The sequence below is a fragment of the Cyprinus carpio genome, chromosome A22, assembly GCF_018340385.1.
Source record: "Cyprinus carpio isolate SPL01 chromosome A22, ASM1834038v1, whole genome shotgun sequence".
NCBI lineage: Eukaryota > Metazoa > Chordata > Actinopteri > Cypriniformes > Cyprinidae > Cyprinus > Cyprinus carpio.
Genome location: NC_056593.1, coordinates 20,396,457 through 20,412,866, shown reverse-complemented (window position 1 = coordinate 20,412,866; position 16,410 = coordinate 20,396,457). Strand labels below are relative to the sequence as shown.

The 16,410-nt window shown below is 40.0% G+C and overlaps 1 pseudogene; it reads left to right on the top strand.

The window, feature by feature from the left end:
* Positions 1 to 5,543: 5,543 nt before the first annotated feature.
* The window catches only part of LOC109096673, a 48,784-nt pseudogene continuing 37,917 nt past the window's right edge, over positions 5,544 to 16,410 (top strand).

Sequence of the window (16,410 nt, the reverse complement as noted above, 5' to 3'; positions counted from 1 at the left end):
TGAAGCCTTATTAACCGCACTACAAATAAAACCTTGTCAGCCTGCGTATGCCCACGAGCCAGCACTCTATACAAAAATACGAGCCGGACTGCTTAGCATGGTCGCCTGCTTTTGTTTTTTTTTTTTTTATGCGGCATCGAAAACAGTGAATGCAGCCGCGATTCCACTCCAGAACCCCCTGGGCCGAGAGTAAATGACCGGCCGAAATTCATGCCCTCTGTAACCCGGGCAATTCCTACATCTCCTCAATTCCTAATCACCACAATGTCAGCGTATGTTTTGTTAATTGCGACCAATTAGAGTCCCTGCAAGCCGGCCACGCGACTCGAACGTCCCCCCTGTTAGCTACGCATGTTCAGCAGCCCTACGTGTCCCCCGATGCTAAATAATAAAAATAAAATAAAATGACCGTCATAGGTTTAGGATTCGTTATAAATGGATTCAGAAATTAGTATCTGTGCTTAGATGGAGAGGATCTGCTACAGAACTCTGGCAAGTAGATCCGAGGCCGTTATGAAAGCAGAGGGAAGAGGTGTTGGGAACGAAACGGTACATCATTTATGTGTCCGTTGGCAACTAGAGTCAGAGACGGCTCTTCTCCATTACAGTGCCGCCAACTATCGCCAAACATGTGTTCACGTGCGAGTACAATCCATCTTCCACCCGTCCTATCCGCTGTCCGGGGGTGCGGCCTGTCCGCCCAGCCTTTACCCGCTCCTGGGCCCCCTATGCCACATGCCGTCGACTAGCGATGCTCAGGGGTACTCCGGCTGAAAATAGGCCGTGTATGTTTGCCTGCTGGTGTGTGTATGTGTGTGACCTTTTTAACGCGCGTATGCTCCGATACCCGCTACCATCATGAACGATCAGGACTGTAACCGCCGGGAAGTTTTTTTTTTTTTGAGAGCGGCAGTTCTGTACGAGGGTGGCGGGGAGTCATCAGTATTATCAGTTCCTCTCGCCAACTACGCAGACTAAACCATCGTGTTTCTAACTACCGTACAAGTAAGCTTCCCAAGCCAACAGACAAGGGCACTACCCACGATACTTATGTTTAGAAGGATGTTGCGATCACATCACATACGAGAACATGAGAACATTTAAGTTAATATTTATATATTTATTATTGATTATTAATTGAGGTTTTTTTTTTTTTTTTTTTCATAACGTAATTAATCTATACATCTGAAGCACTAGTGCATGGACGAACAAGCTGCACATAATAGCTTCCGAGTTGTGCACCGAATGTCAACTGAGAATGCACTCTTGCATCGCCCACATCTTTAAACAAACGTGAACGCGCACGTATTCGAGTACTGATACATACAGTTTTCAAGCGTTTATTGAGGTTGATTTTTTTGTTTTTTTTATACTACACGCCAACGGCCACCTGACCATCGTACTCATTACTGTTGGAGGTCCAGCATGTTCTAAGAGGGCGATTCGAATGCATTGACAAAGCTCCAAATTATCATGCCAAAGAGTCCAAATGCTTTTGTCTTTTCTTTTTAAAACTAGCAGATGTGCTGCCATTAACACTAGGCACTGAGCTCCCAGACCCAGCCTTCCCCGGCGGGTTGAGAACACACTGAAGGCGGATACTGTTTCAGCATCGGTCTAGCAGTTCATCTCGGAATTTGCACTGTACCCTTCCCTATTAATACCCACCTCTTAAGAACGCGCACCACAACTACTACGACTCATATGCCACAATATTTCTTAAGCGGCATGATGTTGCTGTTATGTCTTATGCATGTAAGAGTGACATAGCAGAACGCAACAATGTTGGGGCCCACGCGGACAGCGCGCAAGCATGCGCCAGTAGATGGATACTGGTGGATTGAGTCGGGTGTAAGTTTGAGGAAAATTTTTTCCCCATATGTCCATATGCGCAATAAAATGTCTGCCACCTTTAACTATTGAGTTTTGTATGTAACTTGAATGCCCAGGTGCATCTGATCTGTTTTATTTTCAAGGGGCACTCCACATGCGACAGGTCCAGACTAAAAGGATCAATGTTCTAAAGTCTAATCTTGCTGTTTGTACACGAAGTTATTTGTTCTTTTTTTTATTGACCAAAGAGAAACCGAACTTTTCGAACTATTGCTTACATGTTATAACAGACTCAGCAACGGTCTGTACTTTTATAGTATCCATTCTCATAGGGACGAGATAAAACAGAAACAAAGCGTCCCTGTCTAAGAAATCTAGAATTCAAATAAGATTTAACCTTAAAATACAGTTCAGCAATATCATATGACACAAATAACAAAAGTAATAAACGAGTTTTGCACAACAACAAGCACAGAACCCTTAAGGCAAGGAAGCACAATCGGGTCTATTAACTTGAATTTTCCATTCATGCAAAAATAGACCCCAGAGTTTTTGGTCAGGGTTTTAGCTCAGCCTCATATTTATGGCTTCACACCTAGGTCATACTTTTTGTACTTCATAACCAAACATTCATATAGGGAAGAGACTTCCTCAGTGTGCAGCTAATCCATTGTTCTCATGACCCAACCCTCTTTCAGATCGCACTACATGATTTCTATTAAAACACAAGACTGCCTACACAATAAATCAAACCTCACTTGTGTCTTTATACAAAAGCAGCCCTATAAATAACAAACATATGACATTTTATTCTGGAACTGACAATTAATATCTCTATTACACGTAGTCTCACTTTTTTGTTGTGGCTTTGTCACAGTAATTTAAATGACCTTTTATTGTTTAAAATAAGACGGAACCTAAAACTAAAATAAATATATTGGTTTGTATGTTTGAAGTTTCAAAATCTAAGTGCAATATTCTATTATAAATATTGTATGCATTTGTTTTAAATAATTTGGTTTAGTAAAACCAAAATTAAAATTCTGCAGCTCTCAGTTTAAGTAATTATATAACATCAGCATTGAACTTTGAAGACAAAATACTAATGGATATACAGTAGATACAGCCTATATAAACACACCATCACGCCAAAACTCCTGAAGGCTTGGCCTCTCACGCACAGTTAAAATATCTTAAATTTGATCTGAACATAATGTATGCCTTTTATTGGCAATCAGCACACAGCTAAAACTAAATGAACATTTTACTGTATATATACATCAAAACAAATTATTAATCTTCTAAATATTCTCATGAGAGTAGAAAAGATTACTGGTAGTTACACTGTAAGATATACAGCTACAAATTTTCTAGAGCAGGCTCTATTTTAGCCATAACAGTATATGTTTCAATGCACGAGGAGTATCACCAATAGCTGACACAAAACTATACAAGGGAATAAAAGAAGTCCAGAAAGAGAGGGACTGAAACCTCTAACACACTCATTTAAAAAAAAAAAAAAAAAAAAAAAAAAAAAAACAGCAAAGTACTTGAGATTAACATCACAAAAGCTGTTTTTTTTTAAGTTTTTGTTTTTTAAATCATTTAAAAACCACTGCAGAAGTGCATTGCCTCACTTCCTCTCCAAAAAACATCACAGATATCAATGAATGCCTTATTACTAGCAGAAACTGCGACAGCCAATGCTCTCCCGTCTTCCCAGCACAAAGACTAGACCACGGATTATCCGAACTATTGCAGCGCAAATACCAACATGATAGCATTCATTATCATTTCATTGTTACTTCACTGGACTTAAGATATATTATTAGGAATCCCTCCACAGTTAACTGACAACCATTTACATGTATACACATTCAATAGTTAAGGCTGACATGTAAACAAAATCTAGAGTGCTCCTTTATTGCCTGCTTTTTGATGTAAACTACAATGTCGATAGAAAAGTATTTTGTTCTAGTTAAATTTAGGTTATTTATTTATAAACTTTTTTGTTTAATTTTTGAAAAAGTATTTTATTGGCTTGAAACATACATATACAAGCAGCAACTAGTATGTATAAGTTACATTTATGAAAATGAGGCTGTGTTTCAAAGTTGGTTGCCAAAACTAACCTAGAAGATAAATAAATGTAACATTAGAAAAAAAATCAAGTTATGAATATAATAGATTTATGGTCATTTAATAATTATAAATTAACTAGTCAACATTTTTACCATTTAGATTATGTAGAATTTTCAATCAAAGAACAAAGCAAGAAAATTAATGTCCCGTAACAACAACAACACAACAACACAAAACTAATTATAATAGAGGGTAGTAATTTAAGATATTACTACTGAAATTTAAATTTTAAAATTTTTACAAAGCAACAATAAGAAAAACAAAGCTTTTAAGAAAGAAACAATTTAGTTTGGATTAAGTTTTATATTTAAAGGGCAGGCCTCAAAATTGTCTAATACTTTTATCAGAAGTTTGAAAGGGCAGAAAGACAAAAGTGATGGGATTTGAGTGAGTGAAAAAGAGCAGAAGCAGAATGGACTTCCCAGGTGATGTTTAATTCCTGAATATCATTAATGAAAAGTAGTCTGATAAGTAGGCCTACAGCATGTGGGCTATTTGTTTTTTCTGTAGAATACATTGTAAAAGTAGGTCTTAGTATTTTTTATGACATTAAATCATAAACACGGATGACAGGTCAACCGTGGCAGTGGGCACATCTTGAAAGCGTTTCGCCAGACCCAGTCAATTCACTCCTGCTTTGCATCTCCAAAAAACAGCGTCTGCAATTTAAGAACTTTACTATTAATAATAATAAAATATCATAGGGATTATTGAACTGTAGTATACTTATCCATGAAAGTAGTAAAGAACTTTTTTACAAATGAGCAAGTTTTATTTACTGATTACTTTGCAATTAGCCTATTTTTGGTTGTGGAAAAATGTCGCTATTTATTTTGGGCCTCACATAATAATTAATTAAGAATTATTATGTGTTAAATAAATATATGTTGTAACACATGTAACATAAAATGTTTCCAAAACAACACATACACTCAGAATTTGTTCGTTTCCACGAGTTTGAAGACATGCAAGCCTCTTCTACCCGCAGAGCCGGCGCTCTAACCCTGCCAACTGCGCCAGATCGTCCAGGGGCGGAGCCAGCAGAATAACTGACAAGCTGATTCTGGAGTAAAAACTCCTCCCCCCACCGCCTTTCTCTCATCATTCTCTTTTGACTCTTCCTTGATTTCAGAGGAGCCGATCTTCATTCCATTGCACAGGGAAAGGCAGAGGAGCAGGAACGAGTCAGCGTCAGAAGGGTAAACGCGCTCAGGGATTTTATGCGTAAAACCGCTATAAGGTGATTTTTTTACGGGACGCGCTTTATTATTGGACTAACACCAGAATGCATTTGAGATATGAATGTACATTTAAACAAATGCCTGTAGGGATTTCACTGTGCATCATCTATAAAACGGACCACACTCGCTCTCCACTGATGAAAAATAAGGCTGAGAAGGAGCATTTACCCGGTGGATGACTTTTAAAGCTCTTTCAGTGCTGCTTTAAACATTTTTTGCACATTGGATTACATAAACACTGCTGATATGCGGTTTATGGAAACACAGAGTCAGAAGAAGGACGACTGAATTGGAGAAGAGGGTCTCTGAAGCTGGGACCGAGGGTTCTGGAGGATTTTACAATCTCCCTCCCCAGAGAGCTCCACTTTAATGTCCGAAGTCTTTGGTTTATGACAATGGATTATTTGCTGCTTTTTATGCGCCTTTTTGCTGGACCTCTGTCCTCGGCTGTTGAAGGTAAAATTGCCTATATTTTCTCTCCTCAATGCTTATCAACTCAAACTAGTGTCTGGGAGGTCAAGTCGGGTCGATACTATTGATGCCGCGTCTTATAGGAGTTGCGCTTCGACACCCTAAACTAATAACCGGGTTTTAAAGGTTTTAGTTGTATGCATTTTAATTAATGCGGAAACGCGCGCCTGGTCCGATACTTCTGACAAAAAGCACTGGGGATACTGATCTGACCATTGAATGACACCAATACACATGCAATTACACTGCAGAACTTCTCCCTCCTAATTGTTGTTTATTTTCTCTCTCACCAAAACAATAGTTTTCTGTCTTTCGTAAAGGAAATGGTCTCTACAGGAGTCCCACTCCAACAAGTCCCTCTGTCAGTCAAGACACAAATCCAGGTTCCTTCAAAAAGACCACAATGGTGAATTTTAAGCGTTACATTTTTTTTTTTCTTATCAAATATAACGACGTTTGGGTAGCTCAGTAAATTGACCAAAAATGATATTTATTTGTTCCTGTGTATCTGGGGGTTGCTTTCTATGTTGTGAGCCAATTATGACCTGTTTGGTGCCACGTGCTCTTTTCTAATCAACAATTATGATTCGTTTATTTTATAAATGACCCAGATCGGTAGTTTAGTTGGCTTTTTGATTCATTAATTGCTTCAAAGTCTGGACCTCCATTTGACTGGGGTGACCTTTTGACACCAATAAAGATGAAAATGAGTGGGCGCTTAATGATTTTCATGGAGAAATCAACACTGTCGATTTATTCATTTCCTTTAGCTGGTATTTTTAACCATTCAATTGGCGACAAGCATGAAATCGTGAACACTTTGATTATTGTACTGCTGCTCGGACTCTCCATTGTGAGTCTAGTGAAATGCTTTAAACAGCACTTATTTAATAAAACTCTCATTTATACAGGCACTTTTTTAGATAAAAAATCTTGCCTTGCATGTCACTCTACTCAGTGTCGGATTTTCACTACCTACATACTATATTACTAACTAAACGAGATTTATATTGCTTTATTTATTCCAATAGTTTTTTTTTTTTTTTTTTTTTTTTTGAATGTTTTAATGAGTGAAGTGGACGGATGTTGAATGCGGGAAGTTGTTTACAGTTCATATGGTTGTTTAATTAAATGTATTTATTTAGGGTTATCCCTTTTCCCCACTGCAAACCCGTGGTGTATATTTCTATATCATTTCTATATCAACCTTGTAAAAGTTATTTAAATAAACGTCGCTCAGTGATTTATAGTCTTGTGCGATAACTCAATCATTAAAAAAAAAAAATGCGTGTTTATATGAAAGGCATTACAGCCTATATTGTCTGATAGATAGTTCTGCTTGTTTAGCTCGACAATCAAGCAGATTGTTAGCTACTTGTTAATAATAGCCGAATCAGGTATCATTAATGCTTAATGAAACTGTAATTGAACAATAAAAGCGTTAATGTATAACAACGAATAACCTAATCAGCGACAGGAGTAGAGAGAGAGAGAGAGAGAGAGATTTATATATATATATATATATATATATATATATATAGAGAGAGAGAGAGAGAGAGAGAGAGAGAGAGAGAGAGAGAGAGAGAGAGAGAGAGAGAGTTGAAAGCACAACACATCTTATATGTCCGTTTATACTCTGAACATTTTCTTAAGTGTACTGAATTTAATTCCTACTGAGTGTTTTCTTTTTTTTGTTTTTTGTTTTTTTGAATGTTTTAAATGAGTGAAGTGGGACGGAGTTGAATGCGGGAATTTGTTAACATTCATTGGTTGTTTTACATGTAGTTATTTAGCTATCCCTGTTTCCCACTGCAACCCTGGGTATAGTTCTATATCATTTCTTATATCAACCTTGTAAAAGTTTATTTAAATCAACGTCGCTCAGTGATTTATAAGAGTCTTGTGCGATAACTCATTCAATTAAAAAAAAAAAATATTTTGAAAATATATGCTTGTTTATATGAAAGGCAACCGGGCCACGATTACAGCCTAGAATTGTCCTGATAGATAGTTCTGCTTGTTTAGCTGCTCGACAATCAAGCAGATTGTTAATAATAGCCGAATAGGTATCAATTATGTTTAATGAAAACTGGTATGAACATAAAGCGTTAACGCCGTGTAACAACGAATAATTATCAGCGCAGAGGTTCGTATTATTAGTTTTTATATCTATATATATATATATATATTAATAATATATAGAAATATTATATATATATTATATAGAGGAGAGAGAGAGAGAGAGAGAGAGTTGAAAGCACAACACTCGTATATATCCGTTTTATACTGAAATATTTTCTTAAGTGCATTCGATTTAATTTCCGACTGAGTGTTTTTGTTTTCCCGCTGACACATTCATGTCGTTCTTGTTCCCTGTAGATTCCCCCATATGAAGGCCAACTGAAAGAAAAAAAAGAGGATCAAAGCTGTTCTAACCATGCATTAAAATGTTGATTTTCAATGCATTTCTGATTTCTGCTGACTACGCCTATCCATATATTAGTTTATGCGTCACTCTCTGTTTGGAAATCGGAACTCCACACGCGTTTTTTAGAAAGTCTCTCTCTCTCTTCTAGTCCCATTTAAGTCAACGGCCTGGTTTAGTAAATTCCCCTACCCTACTGGCACTCTTATTATTTAGCAGCCATTGCGTACGTGATAAACCTATTTTGTCCTGTAAACCTTATTTCTGAGGTAAGTACAGGTAATTGGTTAAGGCATATCGCAAACAGGCCTCGCAGTATAACGCGAGAACAGTTTAATCAAATAATGAGAAGACCCATTTGACGTCATAAATTCAACCGTTTTCTAAATACTGACATTACTCTTGTTTATATCTTTTCCTCACGCACACTACATTTTACCCAGTATTTCAGTTGGTAAATGACAAACGTCCTGGCGCCTGTAGGAAACATTTTATGTGCCTTTTCGGTGCGTTTTCTGCCCTCTTCACGTCCCTTAAGTGGTAATTCAAAATAAACGAAGGGGGTTAACGCGAAAAAAACATGCTTTTTACTGACGAAATAACAGACCTCATTTTGGGGGGTAAACAGCAATTAACATGAAGAAAACAAGAGAATAATTACAGGGCACATTCACTGGGCAGAAGAGCCGTAACGGTGAGCTTGAAGAAAGACGGCCTGAACGCGCAGCCGCAAGCAAAACAGTTTATTTGTAATTTTTTTGAAAAAGGTTTAATTTTTTCACTGTCACGAAGTGAGGTTTTGAGAAGCCTGACCTGTGTAGAGAGATGCCAGGTGTGTCGATTTTATTTAAACTTTTGTGCATTGACTGAGAGGCTACATGCAATGTTTGCACTTTTAAAACCATTATATCTCAAGCGCTAGGACAGGACAGTTTTAAAATTGGAGCTGCTGATGTGGCAAACAATACATGATGAAAAAAACCTAAAAGAAATAGTAACAGTCACATCGCATGAATTGTAGCCTAATTTACATGAAAAATCTATATACTTTTTTAATACTATAAACTATAAATTTATAGGCTACCTCGCTTTTATTATTATTTTTTTTTTCCAAAGCATGCTTTTAGACAAACACCAAATTTTTAATCGGCTGTAAATATATTCATAAATAATAATAATAAATAAAAATAATATATAATAAAACACTAATTATTTATTATTATGAACAGCTGTTGAGCGCAACACCCCGAATTATGTATCCTCATCGATGGCGACTTGAACTCGATGCGATCGATTCCTTTTCTCTTCTCTCATAATCTACGATCAAAAGGGTGTGTAAAACAAGAGGATCAGATCATTTGATCTCTTCTCTTCCAAACGAACCCCATCCATCCACATTAGCCACCCCTCATTTTGAGTGTGTCTCTTTTGGGGGCCCACTTTATCACAAGCCCTTTTATATAAAGCCTGTTGTTTTACTAAACATGACACAGTTCGGTCGAGTAATCGGTAAACAAAACCAGGCAATAGGGTATTGTTACGAACTGTGTTCATATCGCTAAAACTGAATACATTGGTGGGATAAATATATAAGTTATTTTGTGCAGCTGCATTTACTAGTTAAAGTTAGTGAAGAGTGTGTACTAACTATTTATTTATGCCAAATATATGTATCTATAAATGGATCTACATATATGAAAAAAACGTATATTAATTTTTTTTTTTTTTTTTATTGGACCCTCTGCCAAGTCCGGGCGGCTTTAGCTCCAAAGAATGTAACCCAATAGTCAAAATTGGAGAGGCCCAAATGTAAAAGTTTTACGAAAACCCCACTCGATTATTGGGTGGGACGCGTTTTCACCTTTTCTTCTGATGGTGGGCCCTGCATTTTAAGGTATGTGCCACAGATCTTGGGTTGCTTCGCTTGGTGTGCGGCCTTAAATTAAGTTATTTTGTGTTATTATATTTACTTGCTTATTCATTTATTTTCATAGATATTCTATTTATAAAAGTAATTGTTTCTGTTATTATAAAAGTCTTGAGTGAGAGCCATCGAAAGTGTCATATGTTAAACAGAGAATAGGGTGAACAGAAATGTCCGCGGACTTTGTTTCCAGACTCGTCGTAATGAGCTCTCAAAGGAGTCTCAGACTCAGGCTTAAAGATGCCTTAGGAAAACCAGGCAGAATCATCGAGTGACTGGTGCTGGTCGTCAGGTAAGCTCATATCCCTAGCCTGATGAATCAGGAGCACTGATAACCTTTTTGATTTCAGGAATGCTTTGGCTGTAAAATTGACTGCATTCTCAGCCCAGCATGAACAATAATTGCACTGAAAAGCCAATATTTAACCAAAGTGCTCTGTTAATGTGATGAAGAAGGTGGACGGGTTACGCTGAATGGTAATGTTAGAATTCCTCTTTTTTGGAGTGGTCCACTCAATAAAAGTGGCCATCCTGGCAGCTGACGCAAAGGCCTTTAACAGGAAAAATATTTGATCCTTTGACACTTGTTCACGACAGTGTGACGGATAGAAGGGTGTCTGGGTCCCGAACACTGCCCAAAATCCCCCCTGTGCTGTCTCTGTCAGCTACTGAAGCGGAATGAGAGAGAGAACATATGAGGAGCGGCACGAGAGGGCGCGAGTGCAAATGAGGGGATCTGAGTAGAACAAGAGAACCTACTCATTCGTGATTCTTGGTGTGGCCTTCTTATTCTGTCTTCGAGTTTGGGCTCATGGAGCGTGCACTTGGGGATGGTTCGTGGCATGGGAACTATCTGCTCGTGCCAACAACCAAAACCGTCCCTCACTTGCGGAAAAAGGTGTGGGGTGGGTGGCGGTCAGGGAATCAATTTGCAGAAGACCCAATACTAATCTTCAACACGATTTACAGCACAATAAATTTCATTTTTCGTTCAATTTTCCATGTTGAATTGGTCTTGTACGCAGCCCCACCGGAAGTGTTACAAAAAATTTGGACGGTCTGACTGTGCTATTGTTGTGGCAGTGGATTTCAGGTGAAGGTTACCGTCAGAGCCAATCTGGACTACAGAATAAAACACAGCTGAGAATTTTTTTTCCCGCTGCCCAGAAAAACTGACTTTTATAATGCGTTGAGAACGCCCCCCCCCCCTCCCCACCCGCTCATATTCCGTAGCACCGTCTATGCGTGGTCTCTAACAGGTTGTTTTATGGACATTTCAGGGATCAGACATGTATAACAATCTAAAACTAGCAGCAGATTTTTGTGATTTGGTTGTCGATGTTAAACTGACTCTACAATTTGCTTCAATGTCAAACTATTCAGACAAAAGGCAAGGCAACTCCATTCTCTCTCATGACTGCATGCAGTGCACAAATGTGGTCAACTAAAGCAAAGGCGCACAGAAAATAGAGCTTTGGTTGAGCTCTGACTATGGAAAGAGATGACACATGATTGATTCGGCACACACACATGTACCTCCTGCTAGCGCTCCTGGACATGACCTAACATCATTTTGACAAGAAGAACATAAGCCGTTACCTCTATCGTGAAGCTGTTTGAGCAAAATCTTCCAGACTTTTTGCTGCAGTGTTTTGAATCCATTGCTGAACAATGTTTCGGGAAGTCCGTGGCCTAATGGTTAGAGAGTCGGACTCCCCCCGCCCTCGACTTGACCACTCGAAGGGTTTGTGAGTTCGATCTCGGGCCGTCAGGAATTGTGGGTGGGGGAGTGCTGTACAGCTGCTCTCTCTCCCCCCTTCAATACCATGACTTTAGGTTGCCCTTTGATGCAAGTGGCATCGACCCTCAACTGCTTCTCACCCGGGCGCCAGCGAAGCATAAAATGGCTTGCCGCACTGGCTCCGGGTTGGGGTGTGTTCCCAAAGATGTGGTGTGCGTGTTCCCTGCTCTGTGTGTGTGCACTGCGGTGGGTTAATGCGAGCACGATATTCTGAGATGGGTCCGCCATACTTGCTGAATGTCACTTCACTTCACTTCAGAATTCATGTTTATGAGCTTTAACAGTCCACCTGCTCCGCTGATAAGCAGAAGAAAGATTCACTCAAAATGAGAGAATAATCCACAATCCAGAATGTTATTTCGCTTTAAAAAAAAAAAAAACACAGAAGCTGGTAATTAGTGATAGTGAAACTTGACAAAGAGGGGAAAAGTATCTGTTATATAGATACTGCCCGCCGTTCTCAAACCGCTAGTTTCAAGTTGGGGAATGGTTGATGTTTGGAAAATCCCCTGCAGGAACTAGCTAATTCTCATGCTAGGTGCAAATGTCTGCTTTGATTAGCAATAGGTCATTTGCATAACAGGGTGGGGGGGTATTTAGGCTAATGATGCTTCTAACCTCCACGCTAACCAATCATAACCAGAGGCCCCTAGATGGGTTAAAACATGCCTCCTAATCCATCCACATCAAACACCAATCAAGAGTCCCAGGCAGGGGCCGCATAAGCACGCTGGCCCTATTTACCCTCTCTGGTAAATCTAGACTCAAATTTGGCCACTTTGAAGCCAGGTGGTTTCATCCACATCTGTAGACTTTTCGTCTTAGTCCCTCATTTGTTTAATGCATAGATCTACAGAATTAGTTCCTGACCTGGTTTAATGTCCTGCAGTTGTGGAATTATATGAGTGGGATTAAAAGTCTAGAAATGTTTAATGTTTGTGATTTGTAGATTGTATGGACACAATAAATAATAAGTTAAAAAAATACATTAGGTACTACAAATGTACTTTTAACCTGTACAAATCATTTTGCTGCCTGTACAAATTGGCAGGGAAGAGTGGGGAGGCTAAACGAAAAGCTGGGATCTTTTGTCAGTTTTACAATGAGCCTTTGTTATTAATTTTTCACAGTTTTACTGTTATAAACAACTGAAGTAACTAGTATTGTGTGGAAACTATTTGGTACACCTTTCCTTTTAGCCATGGTCCTTGTTAGTGTAATTTAACATTTAAGTACGTCAGTAATATTAATTAACTACATGCCTTTCACTAATCTGGTTAATGGGTTAGGATGAAGTTTTGGGTTTAGGTTAGTTGCATTTAATTATAGCATACTTATGGTTATTATGAGAATGATAATGAGTGCCTGTAAGATGTGTAACAAAGAGACGGATCTAATAAAGTGTTACCAACTAAATTTTTTTTTTACACGGTACGCTTGTTGTACAGTTCATTTGTTTTTAGGCCCGACAACACAAAATGCACTGGGTGTTATACAGTAAATGCTTTTACTGCTTAAGTGATCTGTCCCATTCTCCATTGGGTGTTTGAGTGTGGGGGGGTGAGGGAGCAATGGCACTTTCGGCAAGATGCAAATGCCTGTACTCTTGGTGAAAAAATATTGTTTTTTTTTTTTTATGTATAAATTCCCTGCAGGCATTTCAAGCCTGTCCCCCCCCCCCCCCCCCCCCCCCCCCCCCCCCCCCCCCCACCCCCCCCCCCCCCCCCCCCCCCCCCCCACCCCCCCCCCCCCCCCCCCCCCCCCCCCCCCCCCCCCCCCCCCAGAACCCCCCCCCCCCCCCCCCCCCCCCCCCCCCCCCCCCCCCACCCCCCCCTGTTTGAACTGTATTTTCGAGTGGTGTTTGGAAATTTTCGCTTGCCGGATCGTGGATCGACGATTCATGTAAATACAAAGCATGTGGCCACCGTCTGCATGGGCCACACTTTACATTTGGTGATTCCCTTGCCTTTAGACGGTGAGGGCAAATCTCCTGTAATAACCTTGTTGTGTATTACTAAACCTACAATGCATGTTTGAATACACAATGCGAATATATTGTACAGTGTTGTATGCATTTTTAATAGAAACTTTGCTACTTTTAAATATAAGCATAATTTCTTATTTCCCATCATCATCCCCCTGTGCCCTTCTCCATACTTTCTGTTTGCGACAAAAATCTCTATCAGTTACGACAGGGGTCCCACATTCCTCATCCAATCTGGGATTCTGAAATGAATCTCTGTGACTGATTCAGTTATGGCTTGATTGAAATACATGTCGTTGATCGCTCACGACTCTCACAGCACTAGCTCTCACATAACTTAGGAGCGCTTACTGGGCAACTGCAACTTTTCGAACATTGGATTGCCAGGAGGACCTTCTAGAGCATTGCTGCATATATCCTGAACTAGGGTGGTTAATACGGGTCAGACACAGTCGCGGGAATAGTGGAGACAGAACATATAAGAGCCAAGAATGAGTTATATCCAGTAGCTCAGCTAGCTGTCAAGAGCTGCATCATTGCCCACACACACGGGCTCCGCTTCCGTGCAGATGGCACAGGCTAGAGCTGGGGCATGTAAGAAACGGATGCGCTGCACATGCTCTCAGCAACCCCACAGATTGAAATGACATTTTCTGGGTGGCAATGAACGGTGCAGAACTGCCCTTTTCCGCCCTGCCTCAAGTCCAAAGAACATTAGAGGCATTAGATATAAGGCAGGCAAATCGTGCTCCTGGTCGTACATTTCTGCAGAACTTATATTGAAACCTTAACTATACACCTGAACTAGATAATCAAAGTTTTGGGTTGATTAAAAAAATGCAGGTTTGTTACAGCCCTAAACTCTGCTGGAAGGTAGATCACAAGGAGCGGGACTGAAATACCCCTTGATATCAGGTATGCTGTGCGCACCCCCAAGTCACCTTGCGAAAGCCGCGACGAGTGGTTTTATCTGTTATTAAAAGGCCCTCAATTTGAACAGGATAGATGCGGACATAGGCGAAACAAGAGGGACAAAGAGGACTGAAGAATTGTCTGTTGTTTCCAAAAAGCGCACTTGGTACAGTACTGGTTGAGCAGTTCATCTGAAAAGGTGCTGAGAGGAGAAGACAATGGAAATAATACACTGGAGCTGGTCAGATGGGGTTATGAATGCAGTGGGAATTGAGTCAGAGCTCAGGACAGCGAGAGCAGAGAGTTTTCATCTGCTGTCTTGGACCGCTGCCATGGATCTATCTCTGCATCTTAAATTTGTCTTGCTCGGTCTAGCTATGCCTGAGAGGAGATCATTGTTTCTGGCTTTTCTCTCTGTCCGTCTTTTTCTACCTATCACGAACTCTTATTCTGAGCTAGTCTAAGAAACTCTTTTGATGTGCAAAGGATAAAGCAAGGATTTTTAATGAATCTGAAAAGCCAGTGAGCATCAATCAAAGAACAGCCTTGAGCCTGCACAGGAGATCAGGGGGGGGTCCACCTGACAGCAGGAAAGTAGAACAAAAAAAAAAAAAGGTTACAGTCTGCATACAGAATGAATGTACTCTCTTGGCAGGAAACTAGCTTTCCAGTGTAACAGACAGATGTTATCTCTTATGTTGCAACAGTTGGTGGCTTGAAAATGTCACTCTTTTCATTGTTATACTCATTTGTAAAGATGCAACACCATCCTAGATGCGTGTTGAATTGTAAAAGGGATGACAACCTGGTGAAATCCCAGAGAACAAGTGTGGGAAGTTCAGAGGCCTCTTCCCTCACACAGGTGGGCGTTATCCAGACAGAGAGGCTAAAGACAATGCCCTCTTTCCTCTACTCTGTTTACCATCCTTTGTTTCACATCCCTGTCACTTTTTTGCTAACCACTGTCCCACTATCTTTTTTACACAGCCCTCCCTCTTCCTCTGTTCCCCATGGGCACCTTGATGTGGCCATTTCTTATCAGAGAGAATAATTCTAATTGTGGCATAATTTTCCCTATCTGTTATCTCACCCCTTCTGTGATATAAGAATCCCAGAACAGGTCCAGAAGCTTGGGGTACAGGGCCTATTTACCCACCTTTTGTTGTATCCAGTCATTGATAAGATTTGTGACTATGTGTGTGTGTCCTTACAACTCTGTTCTGTCACAGTATCCTATTGGGAGCTAAGTGCTATGTCGATAAGCAATGTAAGTCAAGCTCTTGTGGGATAGACTTGACAAGTTTAGTCTCTCGATACTTCTTTGCCCATGGCTTTTAAGAAAATCTGAGTGCAGGTTCCCACTTTTGACATCTTATGTGAAATAGTGAAGGTGCGGAGAGCACAAAGCAGCCCCAAACCATCATAATCCCATACACGGCTTGGAGGAAGAGTCAAGCAGAGGTCTCTAACTAAGAAAAAGGAGCAGAAATCAGCATGCTGATGTGACGCAAAGTCCTCGTGGGGTGTGAAAGAAAGCATATTGACGTGAAATGGAGCCTGGCACTTACAAAACAAATTAAAATATATCCCATGGCCCAGATGGGAATGGTGAATGAGGGGCCATATTTGTATCATGGGTGTGAGACGCACCACAGCGAAAACAGCTTTTCATTGCCA